The sequence below is a fragment of the Balaenoptera borealis genome (genome assembly GCF_965194805.1).
Source record: "Balaenoptera borealis genome assembly, contig: HAP1_SCAFFOLD_943, whole genome shotgun sequence".
Taxonomy (NCBI): domain Eukaryota; kingdom Metazoa; phylum Chordata; class Mammalia; order Artiodactyla; family Balaenopteridae; genus Balaenoptera; species Balaenoptera borealis.
Window position 1 is genome coordinate 177,895 of NW_028123263.1, and position 11,282 is coordinate 189,176.

General features: G+C 45.3%; 2 long non-coding RNA genes across 6 annotated transcripts; both read left to right on the forward strand.

Moving 5' to 3' along the window:
• Positions 1–575: 575 nt before the first annotated feature.
• LOC309621725 lies at positions 576–2,977 on the forward strand. 3 transcript variants are annotated; one of them, XR_014240224.1, is made up of 4 exons: positions 576–631; positions 713–865; positions 968–1,094; positions 2,707–2,977. It is a non-coding gene; the product is annotated as an uncharacterized lncRNA (long non-coding RNA). The 3 variants fall into 3 exon arrangements; XR_014240225.1 differs by lacking the exon at positions 2,707–2,977 and adding an exon at positions 1,244–1,446; XR_014240226.1 differs by lacking the exon at positions 2,707–2,977 and having other exon boundaries at positions 968–1,188.
• Positions 2,978–6,124: 3,147 nt separating this feature from the next.
• On the forward strand, positions 6,125–8,527 carry LOC309621729. Of its 3 annotated transcripts, none has more exons than XR_014240233.1 (4): positions 6,125–6,180; positions 6,262–6,414; positions 6,517–6,643; positions 8,257–8,527. It is a non-coding gene; the product is annotated as an uncharacterized lncRNA (long non-coding RNA). The 3 variants fall into 3 exon arrangements; XR_014240234.1 differs by lacking the exon at positions 8,257–8,527 and adding an exon at positions 6,793–6,995; XR_014240235.1 differs by lacking the exon at positions 8,257–8,527 and having other exon boundaries at positions 6,517–6,737.
• Positions 8,528–11,282: the final 2,755 nt, after the last annotated feature.

The window sequence follows — 11,282 nt, forward strand, 5'->3', positions numbered from 1 at the left end:
TTTCACAATTCACTGACACCTCAGTGACAGCCTGCAGTATGAAAGTCAGAGAGCTATAGATAACTTTGCTAGTTGGGTTCAGGTGTTTACTTGGTGTGATTCAACTTATAGGATAGGATAGAGCAGCCAGGAAAATAAAAGCACCTTCTCCCCACAGCCACACCCCCAGCAAATGCTGCATGTGCGACTAAGTCCGAAGCGGACTGGTGTGAAGCGCATCTAGAGAGTAACGTGTTTCTGCCCAGCGCCGCTCTGCAGTGTTTTCACTGCACGAGGGCACTTGGCCAAGGGCCAAGAAAGGTGAACGGGGCTAAAAATCCTGCCTATACTCCATGCTAAGCCACATGCAAAGGTCTCCCCAGAGACACGGGGCGGGGGCCATTTTGGAGGGACACAGAGAACTTCTGGAAGGCCAGCATGCATGGAATGATTTTCAAGATCCCGGGTCTGTGGTGATTTTGCTCATTGTGCTTATGGACTGAGGTACCCATTTAGTCCTAATAAGACCAGAGATAACACATTGTGAGAGAGATGAAAAATGACATGTAACACTAACAGTGTGTGTTTTCCTCCAAGGGGCTTTTTTCGATTCCTGCTGCGTAAGAGAAGCTCAGGGGAAAGTGAGAGTCAGGTAAATTTGAAGGGGATATAGTACTGTGGCGAGAGAAAGCAGGGGAGATGCTGAATTAATATTTCCCTTTCTGTGTTCCAGGAGGGCTTTTTCGGGAGAAGGCGGCCACTTTGGCTTAGGGATATGTATAGGCCTCTCAACGCCACACGCAAGGAAAACATGGCACAAAAGCTACACGACAGGGAGTCTTCTGATGAGGATGAGATGTACTTCTATAAGGATGTACCATAAATGGTAGGGGACAATTTAAAATTCTCATCTAAAATGAGGAAATAATGAAAACTATCATTGTTCCTTTCAAAAGTAAAAGCCTTGGCATTATTCTTCTTACCCCAGGGAAGTCATCAAAGCCCCAGCAGAGAAGCTTCTGGCTGCATATTGGGTTGATGAAGAGGCGGGTGAGGAAAGTGAGACCGCACACGAGACAGCCACAGAGTGAGCCCTGTTCTGCCTCAAGCCACCGGTAAATTTTATTTTCTAATATCGGCTTCTCAGCATTGCTTGTAAAATACTTCTTTTTCTTATATTAAAGTGTATAAACTCATAACCAAGTCTAACCAGGTGGTAAGGAATTAAAATGTAAATAGTTGAATATTTATATACCAATAACAGGGGCCTGCAAGAAGAAGCAGAGCTGAAACTAGAATCCCTCATGGTAGCCAGTACTTCCACAAGAGGAAACGTGGGCAAAGGAGGATGAGTAGAAGGATGAAGAGGGGCTTCCCTCCCTTGTTTCCCCAGTATCATCAGTCCCTGGGAACTGGAAAACATACCATCCTCAAGGGGCATAGATGAGTAAATCAAATAGCAATTTATTCTGGTGCTCTCTCTCCTGGTTCATCAAGTACCAGTTATTTACAACATGCTCGACCTCCTGCCCATAGAGGACCATCTACTTCTGGCCCCTCTCGTACGGTCATTGGGGTTGCCAGAATATTTGGATCACTGGGCCTCCCTCCACTGTGGAGCCAAGGCCTGACTTTTCTCCCAACTTCTCAAACTCATGTACAGCTGTGTACCCTGTGTACCAAGGTAGGGGGTTCTCCACCATTTCAAGCTGGTGGAAAATTCCCATTGTGTTGTTTTCTTTCTTTAAAACAAAATCCCAACCGTTGGATAACTAGCAGGGAGGTGCCAGAAAGACAGGGGAAAGAAGAATGTGTGAGAGCAGCCATTGCCCAAGACGGCCCTCCTCAGGCCCTGGCCTCTCCTGCCCCCACTGCGGGTCAGCTGTGTGCTGCTCGCCTCCCTCCAGCTCAGCCCAGCACCAAACCTACCCACCTCCTGCCTCCCCCAGCACAGGCCCAGGGCTGCATGATTCCACGTGATTATATAGTGACAGTGCCACCTGTGGAAGGGGACCTAGAGGCAGAGACAAGCCCGAAGTGGGAGAGGTGAGGGAGAGGTCCGAGCACCACCCTCGTCCCACTCCCAACAAACTGGCTCCCCCCCTCAGGTTTCCGTTATAAACAGCGCGTGCGGAGGCGCGCGTGCCCAGGCGCGCGTGCGAGGCGCGCGTGCACAGGCGCCCCGAGGCGCGCGTGCACAGGCGCCCCGAGCCGCGCACGCGCAGTAAAGGTAGGATGGTGGCGTTGGTACCTTTTGTGGTTCCCATCGTGGGTGACAAAACCTTGTTGGTGTGGGAGCTGAGCTCTGGACCCACGGCCGAGGCCTTGCAAGTGAGCCGAGCCGGGGCAGAGGGAGGGGTGGAGGAAGCCACCTCGCGCCTCAGTAACTGGGCGCCCCGGGGTACTGCTTCAGCACCTCATCTGCCTGTGGTCTCTGCTGAGAGGAATCTTAGTTCTAGAGCCGACCTGAGTAGTCAGCTCGCCCCCACAGATTTTTGAGAGATAGTTCCCAACAGCCGGCATTGCCTCCTAATGCTTCTCGAAGCTTAGGATTTCAGAGGGAAACCTGTTGCTGAAATGAGAAGTGTTTGGAGTTGCAGGATCACCACAGTTGCCTGCGGCGAAGGGCTGGGGGAATAGAAAGGAACGGGCGGTTTGGCTTCCTGGGCGTGAAATTTCCTGCACTTACTTAGCATGGGCCCACCCTACAGCATTCTCTGTTCACAGTCTTCTCCCAGTTTGGCCTTCTGTATTCGGTCCGAGTCTTCCCAAACACAGCAGTGGCCGGTCCTGTGTTCTATGCCATCATCGAGGTTTATTCAGCAAGGGATGCCCACAGAGCCCAAAAGGCATGCGACCAGAAGCAGCTTTTTCAGACATCTCCAGTGAAGGTGGGTCCAAATGTGGAATTCCTCGCTCTACTGGGATGAAGTGCTGAATTTAAAACTAATAGGCCATCGGGAATTCCCTGGCGGTCCAGTGGTTAGGACTTTCACTGCTGAGGGCCCGGGTTCAATCCCTGGTCTGGGAACTAAGATCCCAAGGGGGGGGCGGGGAATAAAAGGCCAACGTTTGTACAGCACTGTGGTGTACAGAATGCTCTCAGATGCACTGCTCCACTGATCCCCCAGTTCCCCAGTTCTTTCTTTCTTTTTTTTAGATGAAGAAACTCGAACTCAGGATGGTTAAGTGACTTACTTAAGGTTTATGACAGTAAATGTGGAAACTAGAGGCCAAACCCAAACTGAACTGATGTTAAAGCCCATGTCATTTTATGCTGCCCCTTAATTTAAGAAATCTTCACAAGAGTCTTCCTTATATTTACTTTTATGTAGATTTTAAATGTGTGAGGTTGACAAATTGTTTTTAAAATTAATTAATTAATTTATTTATTTTTGGCTGCGTTGGGGGCAAGGGCTGTGCAGAGTAGGAGGTGTGTTGACAGTCTGCCACCATATCTGCCCGTCCTCTCCTCATGGCTCATGTGGGGTGGCTTTTGTTAGCCAGGCCTTTGTCACCTCATGACGTAAAAATAATCTCTAGTATTTTCTTCAAGTACTTTTGTAATCTGTCTAGAATTTGTTGTATTTGTTTTTTAGTGTGGTTGAGGCAGGGGATCTAACTTTTCCCCCCCTACAGGAAGATCTAATTGTTTTCAAATCTTTCACTGAATGGTTTATTCTTTCTTCCCTGGTCTCATATACTATCTACATCTGGACTCTATTCTGTGATCCAGTTATCTTGTCCTGTACCAGTACCAATATCACACTGCTTAATTCCAGTTGCTCTATAACATATTTTATATCTGGTAGGGCAAGGTCCTACTCTTTGACCTTGTTTTTCATACATTTCATAACTATTCTTACACATATTCTCTACCAAATGTCAGCTGGCCAGGTTTTATTTAAAAATTATTTTGGATATAAATGGATTGCATTGAATTTGTAGGTTAATTTGATGAGAATTGACCTCTTTACAACATTCTAGGAGGATGGTATCTCATGCCATGTAGTACTTCTTCTTAATGTCCTTCAGAAAAGTTTTAATATTTTCATCACATAGGTCTTACAAATTTTTGGTTAAGTTTATTCCTAGGTACTTTATGCATTTTTATTGATATAGTAAACGGGATGTTTCTTCTGTTTTTTAGTGAGTTATTTGTGTTATATGGGAAAGCTATTGAGGCTTATATGTTGATCTCTTGATTTTGTATGTAGCCATCTTACTCATGTTACTTCCAATAAAATTTCAGTTGATTCCTTTGGTCTTTTTAGGTCCCTCATTTCATATGCAAATGTGTTTGTCTCTTCCTTTCCAAGACTTCGTTTTTCTTTTCGTACCGATTAAGACCTCCTCCACATTGATCGATAGTAGCAGTAATGATGGGCATCCTACTCTTGTTGTTGACTCTAAAACAAGGCTTAGGTTTCTGCTAGATACTTTTATTTTCTTTTCCTACTTCTAAGAGTTTTTATTAGGAACGATCTGTTGAACGTTATCTAAAACAGTCAATAAAATATATCGCCAGCTGCATGCAAGACCCTAAGTTAGGTACTGTGGAAGAGGCAAAGGATTATTAAACAGGGTAGAATTCCTTTCCCTAAAAAAGTTATCATCTCACTGGGTAGATAAGATTTAAAGTAAAAGGGAATGAATACGGATTTGGAAATAGTTGTAATGGATAATCATGATCATGTTTTCTTTCAAAACAGACTTATTCTCATCGAATTGCAAAAGGGGAAGATAAGAAAAGAAGCAGAAGGTAAATATTGGTCTTTTAAAGCAGAATTTTACAACTAGAGGAGAACTTAGAACTCACCTATTTCAATTTCCTCACCAAAGGCAGGAAGAATGTTTAATTACCCTAATGGTTTACCCTAATTTATTTATCAGCAGAATTAGCTCCCCAGCCCAAGCTGAGTTAGAACAGGACTGGCACAGATTCATCTGCTTTCACTAGTCCTTTAAGGAAAGAGGGTGGACGGGGAGAGGTTTTGCTTGCACCTGTTCCTGCTGGCCTGGTGCCTGGTTCCTAGACATCAGGCCAGGCCAGAGGCCTTCTAGGAGGCTCTGGGGTAGGGAGGGCCACATGGTTGGGGATTTAGGGGCTGGCCTCACTCAAAGCTGACGAAAGGTAGCACATATGAGTCCCTTCTGTAAAGTGGCAAGAAAACTTCCCTTCTCACCCTACTGTTTTTCAGGCCCCTACTCTCTATTCCCTTTATCCAAACCTCATAGAACTTTAACCGGGAGAAACTTTAGACAGTAGTTTGTCTCTTCCTTTTATAATAAGGAAATGGAGAAAGAGAAAGGGAAAATATCTTGCCCCATGGTCATACTGCTAGTGATTATCAAAAAGAAGAGGGTCCCTTTCCACTGAGGACTTCTCTACTGATCACACTGTGCTTGGGCTGTGAGCTCCGTTTTATGTCACAATTCAGTATACACATACTATATGGGCATAGGTAGTTTCTGAAACAAATTTATTGTGCACTCTGATTTTTTTCTATTCTATTTGTATTCAAAAAGAGTATTTCGTGTTTCCCTGCTGGTCATGGCCTTGAAACTGATTTCACAATTCACTGACACCTCAGTGACAGCCTGCAGTATGAAAGTCAGAGAGCTATAGATAACTTTGCTAGTTGGGTTCAGGTGTTTACTTGGTGTGATTCAACTTATAGGATAGGATAGAGCAGCCAGGAAAATAAAAGCACCTTCTCCCCACAGCCACACCCCCAGCAAATGCTGCATGTGCGACTAAGTCCGAAGCGGACTGGTGTGAAGCGCATCTAGAGAGTAACGTGTTTCTGCCCAGCGCCGCTCTGCAGTGTTTTCACTGCACGAGGGCACTTGGCCAAGGGCCAAGAAAGGTGAACGGGGCTGAAAATCCTGCCTATACTCCATGCTAAGCCACATGCAAAGGTCTCCCCAGAGACACGGGGCGGGGGCCATTTTGGAGGGACACAGAGAACTTCTGGAAGGCCAGCATGCATGGAATGATTTTCAAGATCCCGGGTCTGTGGTGATTTTGCTCATTGTGCTTATGGACTGAGGTACCCATTTAGTCCTAATAAGACCAGAGATAACACATTGTGAGAGAGATGAAAAATGACATGTAACACTAACAGTGTGTGTTTTCCTCCAAGGGGCTTTTTTCGATTCCTGCTGCGTAAGAGAAGCTCAGGGGAAAGTGAGAGTCAGGTAAATTTGAAGGGGATATAGTACTGTGGCGAGAGAAAGCAGGGGAGATGCTGAATTAATATTTCCCTTTCTGTGTTCCAGGAGGGCTTTTTCGGGAGAAGGCGGCCACTTTGGCTTAGGGATATGTATAGGCCTCTCAACGCCACACGCAAGGAAAACATGGCACAAAAGCTACACGACAGGGAGTCTTCTGATGAGGATGAGATGTACTTCTATAAGGATGTACCATAAATGGTAGGGGACAATTTAAAATTCTCATCTAAAATGAGGAAATAATGAAAACTATCATTGTTCCTTTCAAAAGTAAAAGCCTTGGCATTATTCTTCTTACCCCAGGGAAGTCATCAAAGCCCCAGCAGAGAAGCTTCTGGCTGCATATTGGGTTGATGAAGAGGCGGGTGAGGAAAGTGAGACCGCACACGAGACAGCCACAGAGTGAGCCCTGTTCTGCCTCAAGCCACCGGTAAATTTTATTTTCTAATATCGGCTTCTCAGCATTGCTTGTAAAATACTTCTTTTTCTTATATTAAAGTGTATAAACTCATAACCAAGTCTAACCAGGTGGTAAGGAATTAAAATGTAAATAGTTGAATATTTATATACCAATAACAGGGGCCTGCAAGAAGAAGCAGAGCTGAAACTAGAATCCCTCATGGTAGCCAGTACTTCCACAAGAGGAAACGTGGGCAAAGGAGGATGAGTAGAAGGATGAAGAGGGGCTTCCCTCCCTTGTTTCCCCAGTATCATCAGTCCCTGGGAACTGGAAAACATACCATCCTCAAGGGGCATAGATGAGTAAATCAAATAGCAATTTATTCTGGTGCTCTCTCTCCTGGTTCATCAAGTACCAGTTATTTACAACATGCTCGACCTCCTGCCCATAGAGGACCATCTACTTCTGGCCCCTCTCGTACGGTCATTGGGGTTGCCAGAATATTTGGATCACTGGGCCTCCCTCCACTGTGGAGCCAAGGCCTGACTTTTCTCCCAACTTCTCAAACTCATGTACAGCTGTGTACCCTGTGTACCAAGGTAGGGGGTTCTCCACCATTTCAAGCTGGTGGAAAATTCCCATTGTGTTGTTTTCTTTCTTTAAAACAAAATCCCAACCGTTGGATAACTAGCAGGGAGGTGCCAGAAAGACAGGGGAAAGAAGAATGTGTGAGAGCAGCCATTGCCCAAGACGGCCCTCCTCAGGCCCTGGCCTCTCCTGCCCCCACTGCGGGTCAGCTGTGTGCTGCTCGCCTCCCTCCAGCTCAGCCCAGCACCAAACCTACCCACCTCCTGCCTCCCCCAGCACAGGCCCAGGGCTGCATGATTCCACGTGATTATATAGTGACAGTGCCACCTGTGGAAGGGGACCTAGAGGCAGAGACAAGCCCGAAGTGGGAGAGGTGAGGGAGAGGTCCGAGCACCACCCTCGTCCCACTCCCAACAAACTGGCTCCCCCCCTCAGGTTTCCGTTATAAAACAGCGCGTGCGGAGGCGCGCGTGCCCAGGCGCGCGTGCGAGGCGCGCGTGCACAGGCGCCCCGAGGCGCGCGTGCACAGGCGCCCCGAGCCGCGCACGCGCAGTAAAGGTAGGATGGTGGCGTTGGTACCTTTTGTGGTTCCCATCGTGGGTGACAAAACCTTGTTGGTGTGGGAGCTGAGCTCTGGACCCACGGCCGAGGCCTTGCAAGTGAGCCGAGCCGGGGCAGAGGGAGGGGTGGAGGAAGCCACCTCGCGCCTCAGTAACTGGGCGCCCCGGGGTACTGCTTCAGCACCTCATCTGCCTGTGGTCTCTGCTGAGAGGAATCTTAGTTCTAGAGCCGACCTGAGTAGTCAGCTCGCCCCCACAGATTTTTGAGAGATAGTTCCCAACAGCCGGCATTGCCTCCTAATGCTTCTCGAAGCTTAGGATTTCAGAGGGAAACCTGTTGCTGAAATGAGAAGTGTTTGGAGTTGCAGGATCACCACAGTTGCCTGCGGCGAAGGGCTGGGGGAATAGAAAGGAACGGGCGGTTTGGCTTCCTGGGCGTGAAATTTCCTGCACTTACTTAGCATGGGCCCACCCTACAGCATTCTCTGTTCACAGTCTTCTCCCAGTTTGGCCTTCTGTATTCGGTCCGAGTCTTCCCAAACACAGCAGTGGCCGGTCCTGTGTTCTATGCCATCATCGAGGTTTATTCAGCAAGGGATGCCCACAGAGCCCAAAAGGCATGCGACCAGAAGCAGCTTTTTCAGACATCTCCAGTGAAGGTGGGTCCAAATGTGGAATTCCTCGCTCTACTGGGATGAAGTGCTGAATTTAAAACTAATAGGCCATCGGGAATTCCCTGGCGGTCCAGTGGTTAGGACTTTCACTGCTGAGGGCCCGGGTTCAATCCCTGGTCTGGGAACTAAGATCCCAAGGGGGGGGCGGGGAATAAAAGGCCAACGTTTGTACAGCACTGTGGTGTACAGAATGCTCTCAGATGCACTGCTCCACTGATCCCCCAGTTCCCCAGTTCTTTCTTTCTTTTTTTTAGATGAAGAAACTCGAACTCAGGATGGTTAAGTGACTTACTTAAGGTTTATGACAGTAAATGTGGAAACTAGAGGCCAAACCCAAACTGAACTGATGTTAAAGCCCATGTCATTTTATGCTGCCCCTTAATTTAAGAAATCTTCACAAGAGTCTTCCTTATATTTACTTTTATGTAGATTTTAAATGTGTGAGGTTGACAAATTGTTTTTAAAATTAATTAATTAATTTATTTATTTTTGGCTGCGTTGGGGGCAAGGGCTGTGCAGAGTAGGAGGTGTGTTGACAGTCTGCCACCATATCTGCCCGTCCTCTCCTCATGGCTCATGTGGGGTGGCTTTTGTTAGCCAGGCCTTTGTCACCTCATGACGTAAAAATAATCTCTAGTATTTTCTTCAAGTACTTTTGTAATCTGTCTAGAATTTGTTGTATTTGTTTTTTAGTGTGGTTGAGGCAGGGGATCTAACTTTTCCCCCCCTACAGGAAGATCTAATTGTTTTCAAATCTTTCACTGAATGGTTTATTCTTTCTTCCCTGGTCTCATATACTATCTACATCTGGACTCTATTCTGTGATCCAGTTATCTTGTCCTGTACCAGTACCAATATCACACTGCTTAATTCCAGTTGCTCTATAACATATTTTATATCTGGTAGGGCAAGGTCCTACTCTTTGACCTTGTTTTTCATACATTTCATAACTATTCTTACACATATTCTCTACCAAATGTCAGCTGGCCAGGTTTTATTTAAAAATTATTTTGGATATAAATGGATTGCATTGAATTTGTAGGTTAATTTGATGAGAATTGACCTCTTTACAACATTCTAGGAGGATGGTATCTCATGCCATGTAGTACTTCTTCTTAATGTCCTTCAGAAAAGTTTTAATATTTTCATCACATAGGTCTTACAAATTTTTGGTTAAGTTTATTCCTAGGTACTTTATGCATTTTTATTGATATAGTAAACGGGATGTTTCTTCTGTTTTTTAGTGAGTTATTTGTGTTATATGGGAAAGCTATTGAGGCTTATATGTTGATCTCTTGATTTTGTATGTAGCCATCTTACTCATGTTACTTCCAATAAAATTTCAGTTGATTCCTTTGGTCTTTTTAGGTCCCTCATTTCATATGCAAATGTGTTTGTCTCTTCCTTTCCAAGACTTCGTTTTTCTTTTCGTACCGATTAAGACCTCCTCCACATTGATCGATAGTAGCAGTAATGATGGGCATCCTACTCTTGTTGTTGACTCTAAAACAAGGCTTAGGTTTCTGCTAGATACTTTTATTTTCTTTTCCTACTTCTAAGAGTTTTTATTAGGAACGATCTGTTGAACGTTATCTAAAACAGTCAATAAAATATATCGCCAGCTGCATGCAAGACCCTAAGTTAGGTACTGTGGAAGAGGCAAAGGATTATTAAACAGGGTAGAATTCCTTTCCCTAAAAAAGTTATCATCTCACTGGGTAGATAAGATTTAAAGTAAAAGGGAATGAATACGGATTTGGAAATAGTTGTAATGGATAATCATGATCATGTTTTCTTTCAAAACAGACTTATTCTCATCGAATTGCAAAAGGGGAAGATAAGAAAAGAAGCAGAAGGTAAATATTGGTCTTTTAAAGCAGAATTTTACAACTAGAGGAGAACTTAGAACTCACCTATTTCAATTTCCTCACCAAAGGCAGGAAGAATGTTTAATTACCCTAATGGTTTACCCTAATTTATTTATCAGCAGAATTAGCTCCCCAGCCCAAGCTGAGTTAGAACAGGACTGGCACAGATTCATCTGCTTTCACTAGTCCTTTAAGGAAAGAGGGTGGACGGGGAGAGGTTTTGCTTGCACCTGTTCCTGCTGGCCTGGTGCCTGGTTCCTAGACATCAGGCCAGGCCAGAGGCCTTCTAGGAGGCTCTGGGGTAGGGAGGGCCACATGGTTGGGGATTTAGGGGCTGGCCTCACTCAAAGCTGACGAAAGGTAGCACATATGAGTCCCTTCTGTAAAGTGGCAAGAAAACTTCCCTTCTCACCCTACTGTTTTTCAGGCCCCTACTCTCTATTCCCTTTATCCAAACCTCATAGAACTTTAACCGGGAGAAACTTTAGACAGTAGTTTGTCTCTTCCTTTTATAATAAGGAAATGGAGAAAGAGAAAGGGAAAATATCTTGCCCCATGGTCATACTGCTAGTGATTATCAAAAAGAAGAGGGTCCCTTTCCACTGAGGACTTCTCTACTGATCACACTGTGCTTGGGCTGTGAGCTCCGTTTTATGTCACAATTCAGTATACACATACTATATGGGCATAGGTAGTTTCTGAAACAAATTTATTGTGCACTCTGATTTTTTTCTATTCTATTTGTATTCAAAAAGAGTATTTCGTGTTTCCCTGCTGGTCATGGCCTTGAAACTGATTTCACAATTCACTGACACCTCAGTGACAGCCTGCAGTATGAAAGTCAGAGAGCTATAGATAACTTTGCTAGTTGGGTTCAGGTGTTTACTTGGTGTGATTCAACTTATAGGATAGGATAGAGCAGCCAGGAAAATAAAAGCACCTTCTCCCCACAGCCACACCCCCAGCAAATGCTGCATGT